The sequence below is a fragment of the Protopterus annectens genome, chromosome 13.part0 (genome assembly GCF_019279795.1).
Source record: "Protopterus annectens isolate FY-2018-M chromosome 13.part0, PAN1.0, whole genome shotgun sequence".
Taxonomy (NCBI): Eukaryota; Metazoa; Chordata; order Ceratodontiformes; family Protopteridae; genus Protopterus; species Protopterus annectens.
In genome coordinates this window covers 738,364,937-738,384,699 of record NC_056747.1, presented here as the reverse complement: position 1 = coordinate 738,384,699, position 19,763 = coordinate 738,364,937, and the positions used below count along the sequence as shown (strand labels likewise).

The window sequence follows — 19,763 nt, the reverse complement described above, 5'->3', positions numbered from 1 at the left end:
GACATGGCGTTTAACCACCAACAAAAAAAAACTATAAACATGACTGTTGCCTTTTAGAAGTCTACAACAGTACTGCTGCAGGAACGCAAGGATGAGAAGTGTTACAAATCTGTGCTACAGTAAAACATATAGCATATAACAGAATGCTACTTCATATATCACAATCCATAATCCCTCTTCAACATAAACTGATTTTTCAAGGGTACCAAGATCGATATTATATGCAATGACAGACTTTCAGCACTCTTATTCTGTTTGTGCCTACTGGCTAGCAAATGTTTAGTACATCCAATTACTTCTCAGTTCTTTCCTCACTCCATGTCTGTCCCCCTTTTAGCTGCAAAACATACCTCGCCCACATGGGCAAAGGGCTGTGAAATAGATTCAACAAAACGGCATCATTATCCAGTCAGGGCCACACATTAAAAAGGCAGCAGGCTAACAAGTGGGGGATCTACTGCAAAGAGACTCTCAAAGAGCAACTGTTCGGAGATTACCTTGTGTAACTTGTACATGCATTTCTTCTGAGTGTCTCCTGCAAGAGATCTACACTATGGGACAGACTCCCACAAAGTAATCAAAGCAGTGAATGGTAGACGCACAAAAGTACTATAAAAGAAAAGCTTCCTTTTAACTTTTGTTGCACTATGTTCTTATCAGTAGAATCCATTTCCCCAAAAATCATGTCATGTTTGAAATCATTGATAAATGTATGCATAGTCTGAACAACCAGGTGAAGTTCTTCCCCTAAAGAGCATGTGATGTTTTGGAATATTTGAAAATGCATGCATATTAAAACCAAGTCACAACTAGACGTCACAACACATGTCTTCTTAAAAAAGTTTGCTGAAGAAGCCACAGTTCTTAAATAGTCTTAACTCACCATGGAACAACTTTGCTGTACTTTTCACACAAAAAATGAAACATATCTTAATCAAATTCACAGGCCCTTGTCTGGTAATCTTAAAGTTCTCCATGCCTTTCACAAAACATGTGGAAAAATGGTTATCTTTATAACATGCTTTACTTTTTTCACTGTAGCATATGTACTGCCCACAAACATGTGAACAAAGCAACACCCATCACTCATTCTCTGAGGAAGGCTAGGGTAGTGGACAGTGCATCTGCTGAAATGACTTTTTCAGATAGCACTAGATATCCATGTTGGATTACTTATTAATAACTATGACTTTGTGAGAAACAATGAAAGGCTCTACAGAAGATGAAACTTGTGAATCTCATCCTCCAAGCCAAAGTGATACTTCTAGGAGTGATTTGAAAGACTACAATTTTTAAATCACAATAAAAGTTGACGCAAAGAAGCCACGGTGGTACAGCGGTAGCATTGTTGCCTCACAGCAAGAGGTTCTCCTGTTCGATTCACGGCTGGAGTGCCTTCTGAAAGACATGCATGAATGGGTGTGCCTTCGCTGAAGGTTGGGCGTCAGAGGCTGGCAACTCGACACCATAAAAAAAATCTACTGCTAATCATTAGCGGACCGGAGTTCCGCTGTGGCGACCCCTAACCGGGAAAAGACGAAGACAAATAATAAAAGTTGACGCAAAACGAAGACAAGCAAGAATCTAAAGAAAAAAAATTGTTAAAATTCCAAGGCAGGTCAAAGGATATAATGGGAAATTTAAATTAAGTGTAGTTACTGTTAGCTGGTACTGGAAACTTATACAGTCATTTCTATAAACTCCATGTATAATCATCAATGTGTTCCCTCTTCTTGCATCAGAATTTATCAAGTGACGTTTTACCTTTGAACACACAGAATGAAAAAAAAAAAAAAAAAAGGATTGGAAAAAAACTTGGAAACTGTATTGACTGGTCTTTTAAGAATTGCTGCCTTTAAGTGGCTGTGCACAACTGCCTTTTACAGAATTGTTGCTGATTGACTCTTGTTTTATTTAATTGCCTGTATCTTTGCTGTCCTTTGTGCCTGAAGTAACTCTGAAGCTACATCCCAGAGCACTGGTCAGAAAACATTTTAAATGTATAGTGACTTTTTTCCTGAGTAGCGCCAGATTATGAATGTAAAGACTATACTGCATCCGAGTCTTTTTCTGCTGTTTGTATTACTGGAATTTTTTTTTTTTTGTATTTATTTTTCATCCAACTGTGCTGAAGAATTTGCCCACTATTTCCACCTTGCTCTTGTTGTGTTCTTAAAGCAGGTCTTTCTTTTGTCTGAAACTTTGGATAATTTGACCACAAAATTCCCTTCCACTCCTCTTTCAGTGTTAGTCACCCCTTTAAGCTGTTTGAATAATGTTATCCACCTCCCCACAATGTATTCCATGGATCCAGAAAGTACAGTTGTGCAATTAAACTTACCATAATGGTAATTGCTCAAATAATTTCTGCTACAAAAGCTTCAGCTATATGGGTTATATAAGATAAAACAACTGTCCAGCTTCCAAAGCTTCAGGACACTTTTCACACACCCAAACTGTCAGTCAGCTCGAGCTGTGCTTTCTAGAAAGACAGGTTTGGGTGCTAAGCCCTTTACAGCTTTCATGCTAACTCAGTGGGAGGCTGCGCCTTGAAAGGACAATGCTAGGAACAGCAACAAAAAATACATTTTCACACACTGGCATTAACAGCACACCAAAAAACTAGGGGGGGTGGAGGGAGGGAGCAGCTACTGTAGCAGTGATCAAACATCTATTTTTATGGCAAGTTTACTTACACAACTGTATTATACTTATCATATTGACCACTGCTGCAGTAGCCTTATCGACATGGCTACACTGCTCTAGCTTATTACATTTGGGAGATAGCAGAAGGATCCTAGGAAAACCTGATCTTGACCTAAAGAAGAATTCAGGGTTGTAATACCTTGTAAATGTGTGTATAGAGGGCCAAGTTGCTACTTGTAAAATCCAACCTTTTCCAAATAGTGTGAGCTTTGACCCTGCCTGGAATAGTTTTGGGGTGGCAAGTATGACAAAAGGTAATAAGCTTTAGACAACCATTCAGAAATATCTGTTTTGACACAGGCTGACCCTTCCTACCCTCACATGAAATGAACAATTAAACCAAAGATCTAAAAGGTTTAGCTCTGTCAGGATAGTACAGTACCAAAGATGTCTGTGGACCTTCGAGGTATAGATAATTCCTTTCTCCCTTACTTTAAGGTTCAAGGAAAAAAATGAGGAGATGGATAGTTTGGCTTAAAGTAAACTGATACCACTGTAGGCATAAAAAGAAGGATTAGTTCTCAAAGAACTCCTGTCCTCTACGGAAAATGAGATAGGGTTGACTCACCCAACAGCTTTACTCAGATACCCTTCTTGCAGAGGTCAGAGCAATTAGTACAATTGTTTTCCATGTTAAGAACCTCAAGTAAGCTAGTTTAGCTCTTTCAATTGGAACGTTAGTTTCTTTAACACAAAATTAAGATCTCAAGGAGAGGTCACTAGTTTTCTTGAAGGCCTCTTATGAAATACCACTTTCAAAAACACTTTGATGTGAAAATGCATTGAAAGAGGAGGATCCATGGGCATACAGGCTGAAATGACAGATAAATGAAGCTTAATGGATTAGTAAGAAAGGCCATAGGATGGGAACTCACCCAAATATTATAAAACCAGATAACAACTAGCCCTGAATTGGTACTAATTATGTTATAGGCACCAACTAGAAAACCTCTTCCATTTGCTAATATATGACTTTCTAGCATCAAGCTTTCTTGCCTCCATTAGTACCAGCTGCATGTCTTCAGTAAACTGGTGCCTAAGGGGAATCAAGACTCCATCATCCAGGCAGTCAATGAAGCTGATTGGTGTCAGGATGCACCAAACATCCCTGATCTTGCGTTAGTAGAATTATTTTGTGAGGAAGCTTGCAGTAATTGCCGCTGGTCATTTCCAAATGAAGGTAGAACCATTGTGACCTGGGCCAGAAGGAAGTCACCACAATGATCTTTGGAGATTCCTTCTGAAACTTCAGAAGTACCCTGGATATCAGCATGAAGTGTGGAAAAGCACACAGTAACAGTCCTGTCCAAGGAAAAGAAAAGGCATCAGTCTTCTAGGTCTTCTTGCTTGGAGTCCTGGAGCAGAATTTTGTCAACTGACTGTTCACAGAGAAAGCAATTAGGTCTACTTGAGGAACACACCACAGATGGATCAAGTCTTGAAAGACCCCCTGATCTAGTTTCCATTCATGAGGGTCTGTTCTTGTCCTGCTCAGCAATTTTGCTCCAACAGAATGTAGGATGCCTAGAGTGTGAGACTGTGCTGTAAAGCTACATCCTAAACTAACATGATTCTGGTGTCATTCTAAGGGTGTGCAATATTTGTCAGCAAGGAAGGAGATGGTCACCAGACCAATTGTTTTGCCAGGGATGGTTTGTACCTCTCTCCTCTTGGCTTTTAAATATTAGCTAAAACATTGTCTTCCCCCATCGTGCTTTTTTTAGGCAATGCCAAACAGAAAGCAATTCCGACATAGCAAATCAAAACCAAGAAAATCTAAAGGTATTACTGCTCAATGCTATGAGTCTAAAAAAACTCCACTCCCTAGAAGCTCTCTTCACCCTAGAGAATGCCGACATCTGTGCAGCCATTGAGACATGGTTTAAAGCCGAGGAGGGCATACCAGCAGTGCAAGGTTATAATGCCCTCCACACATTTAGACCAGCTACTACACAGACAGGGACTAAAGGTGAAGGTGTCTTGATTTAAAATGCCTCAAGGCTGGTCAAACAGGACAACACACTGTAGCTGCTCCACATTCAAATCACCATAGGCAAAATCCATTACCATTTCCTTGCAAAATATAGGTCCCCACTCTATGACCCAGGAAACCCATACCATATATTTAAAACTTACTGAAACACTCACCATCCAACCCAATACCATATTCATTGGTGACTAATTGCCCCACTATTAACTGGGAATCCTATATGATACCGAACGTACAGGCACAGAGATTCCTTGATTTTGCAAACAAAAACTCCCTGGACCAGACTGTCAATACACCAACCAGGGGTACAACCATACTGGATCTGGTCCTCTGGACCAGACTGTCAATACACCAACCAGGGGTACAACCATACTGGATCTGGTCCTCACTAATATGGGAGACTGCTGCACACCTCCTACTGTAATGTTTTCCCCTGGTAAGGTCAGACCACAAAATGGTCTCCTTTAAGTAAAAAGGAAAACCGACCCCCAGCTAAATCTGGAATATTCAGGAACTACTCTAAGGTTAACTTCCTGCTATTAAAAATGATAGCCTGTCAAAATTTCAAGCCCCCATAAACCCTGAGAATACTGCTGCTTACACAGAACTGTTCAGTGAAACCCTGTACAAGCCTGTTAATAGCTGCATAGAGGTGGCTGTACCCACCAGGAAATAGTACAGACAGAACACAAAAAACAAGCCACCATGGTGGAATCACAAAATCAATAGGCTGTATAACACAAGGAAGAAAACCATGGCAAAAATAAGGAGATGCTGCACCCAGCAAGATAAAAGCCTTCTCAAACTAAACAAACAACTCAAAGAACAAATAAAGTCTACCAAAGCCAAATTTGACGTAAAGTTGGCCTCCCAGGCCAAGGACAACCACAAGCCATTCTTTAGCTATGTCCGCAACCTCAAAGGCAATAGACAATTGTGTGCAGAGCTCATTGTAAATGGCACCACCTATTCTAAGTCAGAAGATATAGCAAACTACTAGCCAATAAATTCAACTCCAACTTAACCACTCTCTACCCCTCAAACTTCCCTCAGGAAATATCATCAAATATAACTTCCCATGCTATCACTAAGGAACAGGTTCTTAATGCTTTCTCCAAGGCAAAGAATACTGCATCAATGGGCCAAGACAATATCCCAGGATGGCTTAAATTCATTTTGTAGAATTGCAGGACATCGTATTTTAAATGACTGCATTCTATAAACTCAATTACTGAAATGCTGAATCGTGTTTTACTAAATTTAATTTGAGTGAATGAAGCCTGTCATTCACGTATGTGAAGTCATTATTAAGACTACGTTTAATGCTTCTGCACTTTTCACATGAATGCACATTTGGTTTTAAAAAGACAAAAAAGAAAAGAACGAAAATATTCGAATGTCAACCATCACGATTCTTTTAATTTGACATTTTCAATAATTGTTAGTTCATAACCCAATCCGGGCAATTTTTTTTTTTTTTTTTTTTAAATATGTTGTGTGATTTGGCTAAATGAATGTAAATTTCCCAGGGTGCCCTCTAAATAGCATGAACCATGACCTACCAGGACTGCTTCCTTTTGGCATTTACTCCTCTGAAGGCAAGGCCAATGTCAGTGGTCTCTAGCTGACGAAATTTGCAGATGACTGCAAATTAGGAGCGGTCACTGAATCCCACACTGACACAAATGTTCTCCAGGAAGGGCTAACAAACAAACAAATGGTGTCAGGGCCATGGACTAAAACTAAATGACAAGAAATACACAGTAGTATCTTTTTGGAAGTCATCCACCCCTGGTAACTATTATATTGACAACACACCCCTTAGAGTTGACAAAGTAGTCAGGGACTTAGGAAACACAAACAGCAATATAGCCATTGACCATCACATATCTACAGTAGTCAGGAAATCATTCTATCTACAGTAGTCAGGAAATCATTCTATGTTGTGCAACTTATAAACAAAAGGTATAGCATCCAAGTCCAAGGAAGTCATTGTTCCACTGTATTCGGCTTTCATCAGACCTATCATTGAGTAAAACTGCAATGTCCACAGAGGTTCCTCACTAAAAGAATACAGGGTGTAAGTAAAATGTCCAGTACAGACCGCCTCAAGGCCCTATCCCTGTATTCCATTTCCTACAGACTTTTGAGGGGAGATCTATGCCTGGCATACAGGGCATTGTCAGACCCCACTCTGATGGGGCTCCGGAATATCCACAAAACAGTACCAGAATTAGCGATTCTAAAGACTTAAACCTTGCCTGTGATATAAATAGAAACTGCTGGAGACAGAGGTATTTATCCCAGAGACTACCCTGTCTCTGGAACAGGCTCCCCATCCATGTGCAGCAGAGTTCCTTCCTAACCCAATTCAGGTACAACTTGGACAACTGGATGGGGAAAAGGAAATTCATCCCTAGTTTGGCACCTATGTCTTTAATGGACACAGGCAACCTGTAAATGCTTCATCTCCCAAGCCCTTGCTTACACTTATCATGGGTATCAGAACTTGTTGGATATTTGGGATGTATGGCTAGACTTAAAAAGGTCCTTGTGGTCGTTAGCCTAGTAAATACCTATGACTAGTCTCTAAAAAGGGGGTATGATCTGGTACCCCCTTGCTTACTGACATACCACATGACTGTGGTATGGTCTGTAGCAAATTGAAAAGGTCCAGGGGAACCAAATATGATTCAGAGAGTTGAGCGCCTTTGACCAGAACAATTATATCTTATATTTTTGTACTTGTGTCTGTCCTTGTTGTTTTACACACCTTGCACTTTTATCCCTCTTGAAACTGCTCCCCAAGCAAAGTCTGAGCCGTCTGCAGTGACTGACGTCTTTGGAACAGACAGGGAGTAGGAGAGACCAGGATTTACAGATATTTCTTATTTCCACCAAGTGATTTCTCTTCAAACAAACCCCAGCACTGGGATTTGAAAAGACAAAGGATGTTGCTACTGGGACAAAAAAAATACTTCAGATACCGCTGAATCTTTCTCATATAGAGTCTTGCTAGAGGTGTCACGAAAGGAGATGCTGCCAGCCCAGCTATCTGGAATTTTGTAAATGGTTGTGTGTTATTTGTGAATGTCAACATGCTTCATGTAAGATGCATGTGTTGCAACCTTTTTAGAACTGTATGTCATATAAGATGGTTTGTACAGACGTATGCTAAAGATGTATTTTACAAAGTACTGAGCTTAAAGATGTATCCACAGTGTACCCTTCTAGAAAAGAACAGTAATGTATATACACTATTGTAACTGTTTACATGTATATATTTTAACAGGGGAAACTGAACACAGGAGGTTAACTTGCAAAACTTCAGAAAAATAGTTGAAATTAAATTACTTTATGGCAGGGCCCAAAAAAAGATGTTATCTTTCAGTTTCAGTGCAACATGAGACATAATGCCTATACTAGAGGAGTTTTCTGTATTGTCTTTAAATGTGGAGGAATGTAAATTATTTTACGACTTCCAACATTTGCGAAAAGATCCGAGGTCTATGTATTTTTTATAGGTAGATGCTAAATGTTACCAGCTTGCATCAATGGTTGCTTTGAGCCTGGGAACTGAAGTCAGATGACAAGAAATTATGTCATTCTGCAAGTATCCCAGCAGCAATATTTGAGATATTAATTTGGGAATTCTCAGAGAGCGATAGTATTCTGTATTTTGTCTTTGACCTGACAAGATCCATTCACCACACATCTGCTTTGCTACGAGTAAGTAAGTCTAAGGAACAGTATAATTCTCTTAGATTTAGTCAGGAATATAGCGAAGCATAGTTTAGATGTTTTTCTTTATTTGAGACCGTCCTGCAATGTTGTTTAAAATATTTCCTGTAATTCTGAATTCTGATGTTACTGCATACACATTTTATATAAATATATGTATACATGCATACACACGCATTATATATATATATATATATATATATATATATATATATATATAATGTCATGTTCTTTTATTTATTATTAAATATATTTAAACATTTCATTGTGGCTGATCTTTGTGAGACATTTAAGTTTTGAGAGTACTTGCATATTTATTTGGTGATGCTGTGTAGGCTACTCCTATTAGCCTTGCTCTTGGTCAAACTACCATCTGTATTGATAGTAAACAATACACAGCAAGATCGGACACCCTTTGTTAATGGCCTTAAAGTAGCCGATAAAGAGTTGGGTGGTGGCAGTAATAACTACCTTATAATATGGGCAGAAGGGGGCATAGCTAGTAAACCTATGCCAACCGTGTGTGTGTGTGTGTGTGTGTGTGTGTGTGTGTGTGTGTGTGTGTGTGTGTGTGTGTGTGTGTCAGCTACTTGGGCAGTGACATGAAACACTAGTTGGATAGAGATGGTGCTGGAGGCCTTGGCTTGGCCACTCAGCTAAGATCTCAACCCTATAGCTGTGCCAGTGGGGAATCTTACTGGGGATCTGGAGAAAGAGGGAGAAACCAGTGATGGACTGACTGTGGTCTCTGTGTGCTCTTAAGGGAAATTGTACTTGATGCAGAGATCTGCATCTGGAAATAGTGTGTGTACCAGTCATCCTCCCAATGTACTTCCCCCACTGTTACCAGTAGTGAGGATTAAGGCTCCTTGATTACTGGGCCAGTGGTGGGGCATCATTATAATCACAGATGCCATGAGAACCAAAATCCTGAGGTATTCCCTCACAATGACCAAAGTCTGAGTGGGTATTCTTAGAGATTGCTCTAGATATACATTTTTTCCTGTAGAAGAAAAGCTCTCTGAACTGACGTGTCTTGTTGACACCTCAGGAACATAATCTTGGGTGAAGGAATGAAAAAAAACATCTGAATGTTTTCTTGGAATCCCAGGTTGTGTAAGAGATCTCTCACACAGGAGAAAGAGAGACTCCTGATGCTTTGAAAAAGACGCCGCAAAGATAAGCAAATCTAAATACAGAAAAATGCGGACACCCTGTGGAATGCATTGAGTTGTAATTGGAGAAAGACACTTTGGTAACACTCTTGGTGCAGTGGATAGTCCAAAAGGTAAGGTAGAGTGGATAGTCCAAAAGGTAAGGTACAGGACAAATAATGTGACCCAAACCAAGAAAACCTTAAGAAATGCTTGAAGTCTGGATGACTAGGAACGTGATAAGCATCTTTTAAATATAGTATTACCAGGAAACTTAAATGAGGAAAGAGAGGTAAACATGTTGTGAAGTGACACTGTTTTGAACTTGGGCGCTATCACAAACTGGTTGAGAAAAGAAAGATCCAGAACTGGTCTCCAAGCATTTTCTTTTTATGGCACTAAAACATTCTTAAATAAAAACCTTTCCCAACCTGTAAAGGATGAACTGGTTCTATACATTTCTGGGACAGCATGTGATGAAGGACTGGGAGAAATATGAGTCTAGTCTGGTAGAACAGGTATAATCCATTGAAAAGGAGGTTTTCCCTTCCACTGCTGTCTATAACTCTGATGGATAATCTTCAGAACAAAATTTGTATGGAACTATCTATTGCCAAAAAGAAAAGTGAAAATTCAGACTTTCTGGAAAGGAAAAGGATGCCAGGATGGGGAGGACAATAAAAGATCCCTTAAATGGTCATTCTAACTTGGTGGATTGTCCTTGGTTTTGGGGGGGGGGGGTTGACAGAATTATTTCTGAACTCCCTTGGTATTTCTTCTCAAATGCCTGCTTACCTGCATTTTATTGGAGCAGTAGGATTATGTAAAACTATTGCTGCTGGGTCAAGTTTACGAAGAGAGTATATAAAAACTTAAAAGATTTAGGAACTTTATACACCATCTTCCTTTTTAAGGGCAGCAAGCCAAGCATAAGGAAAATTGCTGGGAGTGACACGTACATCCTTCAAAGCTGACAGAACTTGAGGAATGAGTGAAGATTATCAAAATTCCTTCAGTAACAATTCACAATATTTTCTGAGAGGCTAAGAAACCTCAGTGCTCTTCCACTGAAAATATTGGCAGATTCTGAAAATAATCTCAGAGGAAGAGGAACCCACATGGGGAGAATCAAACTGAGCTCTCCTCGGAGTCTGATTCAGAAACTAAGAAAACCTTGTGTCTGTCCCTTCTTCCTGTCCAGATTAAGAATCTTGAATCTCTTCAAGAACAGACATGCCTCTTCTTTTACCAGAAACCACCTTAAAAGAAGAATCAACAGCCTAAATTTTACTCACAGCCAGGCCCAGTAAACAACTCCCATATAAGGGAATTTGAGGAGTGTCGCTCGTCCAGTCAACATAAAACAGACAAGCAGTTGTGGGTTCAGTTCAAGCAGCTTTACTACACACAAATATTAGAATGAGGCTTTATAACAAACTTGAATAAAAACTTATAAACAGACTATCACACTCGTATGTCAAAACTCTGGCCGTTTTCTCAAAATGGCACTGCTGGGTGCACATGCTCACTATTTATATGCACTTGCTTACATCTGGAAATGCTTCTTAAAGGTACATACACATGCTCTGTTCTACATTCTCCTCCTTTGAGAAATGGATCATATACTAAATGACATTATACAATGACCCCCCATTAATATTCAAAAACGTGCACGCTAATTGGTCAGCGTGCACATTGTAAATCAGTCGCACGGACTTTTTCCATTACTATAACTCTTTTTTTAAGCAACGGAGAATGCAAGATCTCCGTTGCTTCATACTGTCTCGCTATGTTAAATGAGTTTGACATAGCGAGACAGCTTTAAAAAAAAGCAACGGAGCAAATGAATGGACTGATTAAGAGCCACACTGGATACCACCTTGGGCATGAAGGATGGATTGGTTCCGAGGGACACCCTGTCCGCATTGAAGATGATGAAAGGCTCCTCTGCCATAAGGGCCTGTAATTCAGATACCAAAAGGAAAGCTGTTTTTCAAGAAAGAAATTTTAAGTCTGCAGTAGCAGCTGGCTCGAAAGGAGGTAGAATGAGTTTCTCCAAGACAAAGTTAAGGTCCCAGGATGGGGTTGGAGCTCTCCTGGGTGGTCACAAATTTTTGGCCCCTCTGAGGAACTGCTTGAGCAGTGGATGAGAGAAGAGAGGAGGTTCTGTGTTATAATGAGCTGAAATGGCTGAGGCATGGATTTTAATGGAGGAAAAAGACAGGCCCTTGTGAAGCATCTCAGTTAAGTATTGTAAAATCTGAGGTAAACTGGGCGCTGCTGTGCTCATCCCTTGAGATTGGTTCCAGGCACAGAATCTTTTCCATTTTTCAGCATAAGATTTTCTAGTACTAGGCCTCCTTGCCTCAAAAATGATATCCATCACAGGCTTACTGAGGGATGGTCAGGCACAGAATCTTTTCCATTTTTCAGCATAAGATTTTCTAGTACTAGGCCTTCTTGCCTCAAAAATGATATCCATCACAGGCTTACTGAGGGATGGTAAAGGAGAGATTATGTAATTAGCCAGGCTGCAAGGTTCAGTGTTAGAAGCTGAGGGTGCAGAATCTGGTTCTCCTGTTGAGACAACAGGGAAGGAGTCTGAGGCAGGTGCCATGGGGATAACCGTGACATACTGCGCAGGAGGGGGTACCCAGTGTTGGTGCGGCCAGTCTGGAGCAATCAAAATCATCCTTGGTTTGTCCTGTTTGATTTTTAGTAGTACTTTGGAGAACAGAGGCAGAGGGGGGGAAGGCACAGACTGACAGGTTTTTCCAGCTGAAAGACAGAGCATCCACTTTCCAGGCTTGTTTGTGGGGAGTCCTTGTGCAAAATTTGTCCAATTGGTAGTTCTGGGGAGAAGCAAACAGGTCTATATCTGGGCTCCCCCATTTGCTTGTCAACGTGTTGAAAATCCTGTGGTATCTGTCAGGTTTTCTGAGAGCAGGAGGCAGGGAATCAGGGGCTAAACTAGATTCTGAAAAAGCATCAACAATGTCTAGTACAGGAGGAAGAGCTAAAGGCCTATGCTGAGGTAGGAGAAGGAAATCCCTAAGCCTCTTTTTTTTAATCAGAAAAATCCTGGCTTTCCCAGTGGAAATGCTCTCAGAGTATGTAAGGTTTTCCCAAAAGAAAAATCCTCAGGAGGGGAAGCAGAGGGAATGGAGTCCTCTGCATCAGAATCTTCATAAGTAGATAAGGGCAAATCCAGATCATGAGAAGAATCAGAAAAAACAGAATCCTGATCAGAAGATTCATAATCAACTTCAGTCATAAGCCTCTTAGAAGGGGGGGGGTTGGCTATCCCTGATTAGAGTTATTAGATCTTCAGCCATTCTTATCATTTGTTTTTTACGAATAGAGGCCTGAGCATGTGGCCTGGGCATCGTTTTTTTAGGCATGGATCGAGATTTAGGCCTAAGTAAAGAAGGAGGTGTCGGTTTAATATGGAAGTCCTTAGGCCTGAATACACCCTCAGAAGCCGGTGCCTGCACAGCGGCTCTGGACCCATCCATGGTAGAGACACCCGCGGATTCCATAGTTGAAGCATCTCGCAGCATACCGGACTCCGAATGGGTCTCAGTAGAGGCCTGCGAATCAGAAGTAGTGGGCATCAGGGGCTGTAAAAGCACCTCACTGAGTACCGGCAAACTGGCGACTGGCTCAAAAGAAGCGGCGTTGGCAGTTTTGGACCTCGGCGACCTGTCTCTGTCTTTATCTTTGCGTTTTTTCGGAATACCGGTAGTCGGACGGCTAACAGACAACATTTCTGGATAATTAAACCGAGAACCGAAATATTTAGAGGCGAAAATATATCGACGACGGATAGTGTGCTGATTAAATAAAGCACAAAACCGACAGCAAAGTACGTCGAGGTCAGGGTCTAGGCAAGGAATACAGTACGAATGAAAATCTTTATGAGGTATTTGCTTTCCACAAGTAATGCAATTATTAACTTTTACGGACATCGGTAAGGAGCAAGAAAAAGTTTCCCCAATGGGGTACTTAGCTTTAGTTGAAGACTTTGGTTCTGAAACTCAAAAATGAAAATTTCAGGAGTCGGCCGACCGGCACTTGCGAACTGTTTCTGCTTCAGGCACCACACGGCAAGAAAGACCGATGTAATGGTGTCGGCTGCATGTTTTATACCCCTGACGACCTGATGTCATGGAAGAAGGGACAGCAACCGACGCAGGACCCAAGACTTTGTTAATCAGGCCGACTGAGGGCTACCTGCAAGCACATAACCCAAATGTAATGACTGCAACAGTGAAACACGAAGAACATCCACAGTGAAACAGTTGAAAAACCCTTTGCCAGCCCCAAAAAGTAAAATAAACACAGTTTCTCCACAGGAAAAAAAAATAGCAATTACTTAAAACTTTTAAATTGACAGGAAAAAAAGAGCACTCCCATTTAAAAGTATAGTTACGTCTCTTGACAGTCCATTAAAACATACAGTCCTAACTACAACAATAACTTTCCTAAACAGGAAAGTAGAATAAACTAACTTGTATAATGTGAAAGGATTTTATTTTTCTCAAAGGGAATTTATCAGCCCAGCAATGAAACCATACAAACTGACAGTCAATCCTCGAAAGCCAACAGAACAGTGTACTCCTCTGAGGCAGAAAAGCTCTGAAGGGCTTGATGCTAAAACTTGTCTTTGATTTAGCTCGGCTTGAGCTATCAGGCAGTTTGGGTGAGTGAAAGGTACCCTGAAGCTTTGGAAGTCGGACAGCTGTTATCTACTCTGCAGGATATATCTCATATCTTGGGCTACTGCAGCAGCGATCGATAAAATGAACATTACCGATTACCCACCCAGCCAACCAATGTTGCTCTTTTGTGCATACTGGCTCTTGAGGTGCCTGCCCTCACTATAATCTGTCTTTGGAAGCTCTTTCTATTCTCATCTAATCTGGTTATACTAGTTAGTACTGTAAAATCAAACCAGGAAGTTCCTACCATATAACTGCTTAAGCTCAAGTTTCCCCTTCTTTCATATATTCCTGACTTTAATGAAAACTGCAATACCTAGATATATCTACCACTTTTTCCACCTTACTTTTAAAATCAGCAACATGATCTGGGATAAGACTACCATTTGCTGGAGATCCTTCTGGGTATTTTGTGTATTCTGCCATAATGACATACACACTTCTGCATTTACTTTACTTATTTTAAACCCTAATCAACTGGACAAGTTGGGAGGTCAGCCTGCTAGTTTCACCTCTGTTGCCAGCCTCTTAGCACTAGGCCTGCTAAGGCAGTATGCTAACAGCTTTATGTGCTCAGATAATTAAGTTATTCTCCAGACTGATAATTCTCGATCTATGAAAAGTGCAAATTCCTAATTAATCTGGAAGCTTCCTGCTCATCTAAAAATATACCCAGTGAACTTCATTCACCTCCACCACAATCCTTCACTAATAACATCAAAATGTTTTATGCAGAGAATAAAAAAATTCACTCCCCAAGACTCGCAAAAGAATATGAAGTATCACCAAAAATAAGGCCACTCATCCAATCATTCATACCTACCGCAAAGAGTCACACTGAAAAAAAACATTTCAAATACTACACTCTAAACCAGCAACAAACAAAATGTTTTAGTGACAGGTGCTGTCAGGCACACTGACTCATCACTCACAAGGCTGGACAGAATGAAGGCTACAAGCTGCCTTCCAAGTACCAGGATCAGGCCCTTAAGACCCCAACGCCTTACAAATATGATTGACATGGCAGTGGTATATGCAGGAGTGAATGACTTGAGAAGTAAAACCTTGAGGGACATGCAGAAAGATACTGTATGTCAGAAATTAATAAGCATGTTAGAAATGTGGGTAAGACAATAACCCTAACTGAAATCCTTCCTTCGAATGAGGCATAGAAAGAAAATAATTGGTTTCTGTAATTGATTAAATAGCTGGTGGGGATCCAGTATGTGTTAGCATGTGATAAGACGTTAACAGTCCAGCCTGCTTCACTAAGGATGGCCTGCACCCTTTGTTCCAAGGCCTTTGCACACTAGCACCTTCAGTGCCCCCAGTACCTTTTAGGCAGTGTTTAGTTGATGGATATTCCAATGTACGCAGTTAACATAATCCCAAAATCAGGTAACCTTCAGGTGGTTCTCTTCAATTCCAGAAATCTAAACCATACATTACCTGATCTTGAGGCACTCCTGTAACTGGAACTTCTATACCGTTTTTTTTTTTTTTTTTTTTTGTGCGTTTTACATGTTTTCAGACCTGATTGCAATTGTGCTGGAACATAGCTCCAGTAAGAGTCGTAGGAACACACAAACTGAACTCTGTGAATTATAGATCACTCTACATAGGATTAATTACTAACCAATAGCTTGCTGCATAACACTTGTGTCCCCAAATGACAACACCTTTGCCCCAAAATGACCACACAAGATTCCTCAGTGTTCTAAATCAAGTCCCTATTAGCAAAAACTCCATTATTTTGGGTGACTGACTATGCTTCAATAAAATGGGACACCTTTACTTCCAATGTAGGATAAGCTCCAAAAATTACTACACTTAAAACCCCACCTTGAGTGGCTGGTAAACCAGTGTGCTACAGAATACACCAGTCCTGACCAGATTCTTACAAAAATGGCCACCTCTTGCACTACTCCTCTCATCGCCTTCCCAGTCAAGTCTGGCCGTAAACTTTCGACTTTCTCCTTTAATTTCCAAAAGCCCCTACAGCAATCCCAATCTTCTGTTACCTCATGAGGCTGGGCTTCTGCATCACACTATATTCCTTACACGTTAGCTCTCTTCTAGCTCACCTGGTTATAACTGCAGCATTTGTACTCTGCAGTGGTCTACTACTGACAGGCCCTCTTGCTCTAGAACCATAGGGCACATCTCTCTCTCTTCTCATTGACCATGTCCAATACAAAACTTGTCAAGACACTGCCCCTTCACTGGGGACCTCTCCCTGACTGGATCAATCGCCTCACCCTCCAACCCAATTGCTACAGCGAGATACAGTGCATGTTCCTTCTCACTGTAATTGGGGCTCTCCACAAGCTGAAACAGATGGTGGCTTCCTTCCCACCCTTCACACTACATGCTATCAGCATGCGTCTTACTTTCTGTTTTACCATACCCTTTGTTACCTTGCCTTCTGTTACCTTACCTTCTGTTTTATCATCCCCTCAACTTTTTCAGGATAACACAAACTTGTCGTGTCCATTGGGTATTTCCTGCCACCATCAGTGTCCTATGCCCCTGAACTACCAACATCAGCAAGGTACAAGGCTCTTCATTACTTAGTGAAAGAGTGCCTTTGGCCACTCCAGTTACCACTAATACTGCCGATCATTACAAGTTCACAGCAATACCTTCCTGCTGCTTACAATGTATTAATGGATAAAAGTGAAGCCTCCTCGGGTACATCTCCCCCAGAATTTCCTGGTATGCAACAGTACCACCTACCTGAAAACAGCAATTAGTTAATAGGTGCCTGGGCTTTGTGGGAGTGCATTTAGAAAATAAAGTTCTATTTCAGCGAATGCCAATAATGCAAAGTCAGCTCTCAGTAACAACTTACAGCTACAGTAGAGTTTTTCTTTTCCTCCACTGTTGTGCAACCTCGGAGTAAATACAGTGTGTGTGGGATGTCCGCCAACACGGGGAGGTGCAGCTGGCATAAATTAATTTACCGTATTGAAAATGGGGAATCAAGTCGTCAAGCTACTGGCATGATTTTAGCTTTTCTGGGATTCGGCTTAATCTTCCCAAATCAATTTGAATAACTACATAGGTGGGCCTGTCTGGGATCAAACCAAACTGTTCCTCTGTAAACAGACATATGGCCGGGCTTTTACTCCACATGGGTCAATCCAACTTAAAGTTATTCCTCTAGCTTCTGTTTTTAGTACCATCTAGACAAGTGTACAGTTTCTCTAACTTCAATGTAATGCTGCCAAGCTCAGCTACCTAAATGTGCCATCAGCTCCTGCTTTCCCATGAGCTTCACTTTCATACTGTTTTTGCACCCTGTAAATCATCAGCCTAAAATGCACACTATTAAGCCCTTGGGCACTCCTATAAACTGAATGACAGTAAACTGCCCAGATTCAGCAGCACCCTCTCAATATTCCCTCCATTTATGCATAGATAATATCAAATTAATCTTTCATCAACTTTAAAAGAAAAAACAAATCAATTTCTTCCTCCATACTAAGAATACTGAAAAAAGTGCTTCTTTGTCTACAGACCTTGCAGGACTAAACTTCTGCACTATCAGGCACAAAAATGCCCCAGTTGTTTCAATCTTCATTTCATCCAATTATTCTGACACTCTACTACAGGAAGGTTTTGCACTACAATCTGAAACTGTTTCACCATCATGCAAGGCTTATAAAAGGACAGTAGCCCAAATTTCAATCCTTCAAATGGTACTACTGAGTAATAGGAAGTGGCTAAAATTCTTTCTACTAAAGACACATTTTGCTGCTCTTTCTAGTTTTCACAGAGAGAAGAAATCTTATCACTGGCTACAATTAACCTGAACCATTTTTGAAAAATCAGCGTTCGTTCCACAGAGGAGCAGGGAAAACAGTGGCAAAGGAATATCTTGAGTTAAAGGTTTTTCACTCAGCTAAGGACATTAAGAGGAGGAAGTGAGGCAATGCTGGAGGGGTGAAAAGACAAACAGGGTAGGAAAGAATATTCTACTGGACAGGACTGGACTGATCCTCATAATGAAATTACATCAAGTGGCCTATGTGGCCAAACAGATTATGACCTCACCAAAATACAAGATTAAATCAGGCAGAACCAGAGATTCTGTGAGAAATATATTTGGAAAGGACAGGAAGACTAAGAACAGGAGGAACAGAGCAGAAGAAAACTGTGTCTAACATGAAATTTTAGTATGCTTGATTAAGGATGCATGCGGTGCTATTGAATATCAGCGGAAAGTTAAGAGAATATGATTTCTGAAACCTGTGGTGCTTTGATAAGTTTGGGATACAGGAAAGAGAAAGGAAAGAGGAAACAATGAAATGGGCCATTTACAGGAATCAAGGAAGGAGGAAGAGGAGGTTATTTTAAGAAGGTACATAGTAACAGGGGCAGACAGGACAATGGAGCTGTTCAGAAGACAAGGGCAGACAGACAATGGAGCTGTTCAGAAGACAAGGGACATTGGAAGAGGTGGCTGTAAAAAGAAGTTATGTACCTACCATAACGTTCCATGTTTGTTGTCCATCTCGCCTTCCTTCTTGCTGGTTGGGTTCGCTCCGACTCGGCCGATATACAATAGCTCGAGAGCTTTTACTGGCTCGAGGCTACCCCTTATCCCAACATGCCTAGCGGCTACCCAGATCTCGTTTGCAATAGCCCACACTAGACATATGTATGAAGAGAAAGCAATTTTTACTAAGCTCTTACACCAAAGTAGGAAGGAAGGAAGGACAAAGTATGGTTAACCAACTTGGTATGCCAGCAGAAAACTCAGCCAGTGTAACCAATAAAGATCTCCTCTCGAACCTCCAGGAAGGGGGAAGGAGGGGGGGACGCAAGAAGGAAGGCAAAATGAAGGACAACAAACATGGAACTTTATGGTAGACACAACTTCTTTATGTTATGTTGTCCATCTCGCCTTCGTTCTTGTTGGTTGGGACCACGTCCCCAGCACCTGGTTCTCGGGTGGCTCACTGGAACAAACTCTTCAAGACCATGGAACTAAAGTATGTCCTATTCCAGGAGACCACATTCACTTTGTAATGAGAGATAAAGGTATGAGGATTTGCCTATGTCGCTGCTGCACAGATTGAATCGAAGGGCAATTTAGCTTGGAAGGCAACAGAGGTGGCTAAGGCCCTGGTTGAATGTCCTTTGGGTCTTCCTGGAAGAGTCTTTTTACGCAAACCATATGAATAAGTGATTGTATCTGACAGCCATTTTGATAAAGTCACTTTAGAAACTGGACAGCCTTGCTTATTGTCAGCAAAGGATATGAACAATTGGTCTGATTTTCTGAGGTCTTTGGTTCTGTGTAAATAAAAACGTAATTGTCTGTGAACATCCAGTTGGTGTAACTATACTCTGCCTTATTGCTATAATTTGGGAAGAACACAGGAAGCTCAATAGACTGATTAAGTTATACTCAGAACAAACCTTTGGCAGGAAGGAAGGATTGGT

At 40.9% G+C, this 19,763-nt stretch overlaps 1 protein-coding gene across 2 annotated transcripts in view; it reads right to left on the bottom strand.

Annotated features, from left to right (window-relative positions):
* ERAL1 (Era like 12S mitochondrial rRNA chaperone 1) overlaps nucleotides 1-19,763 on the bottom strand; it is a 609,521-nt gene that overhangs the window by 339,755 nt on the left and 250,003 nt on the right. The window lies entirely within an intron of this gene.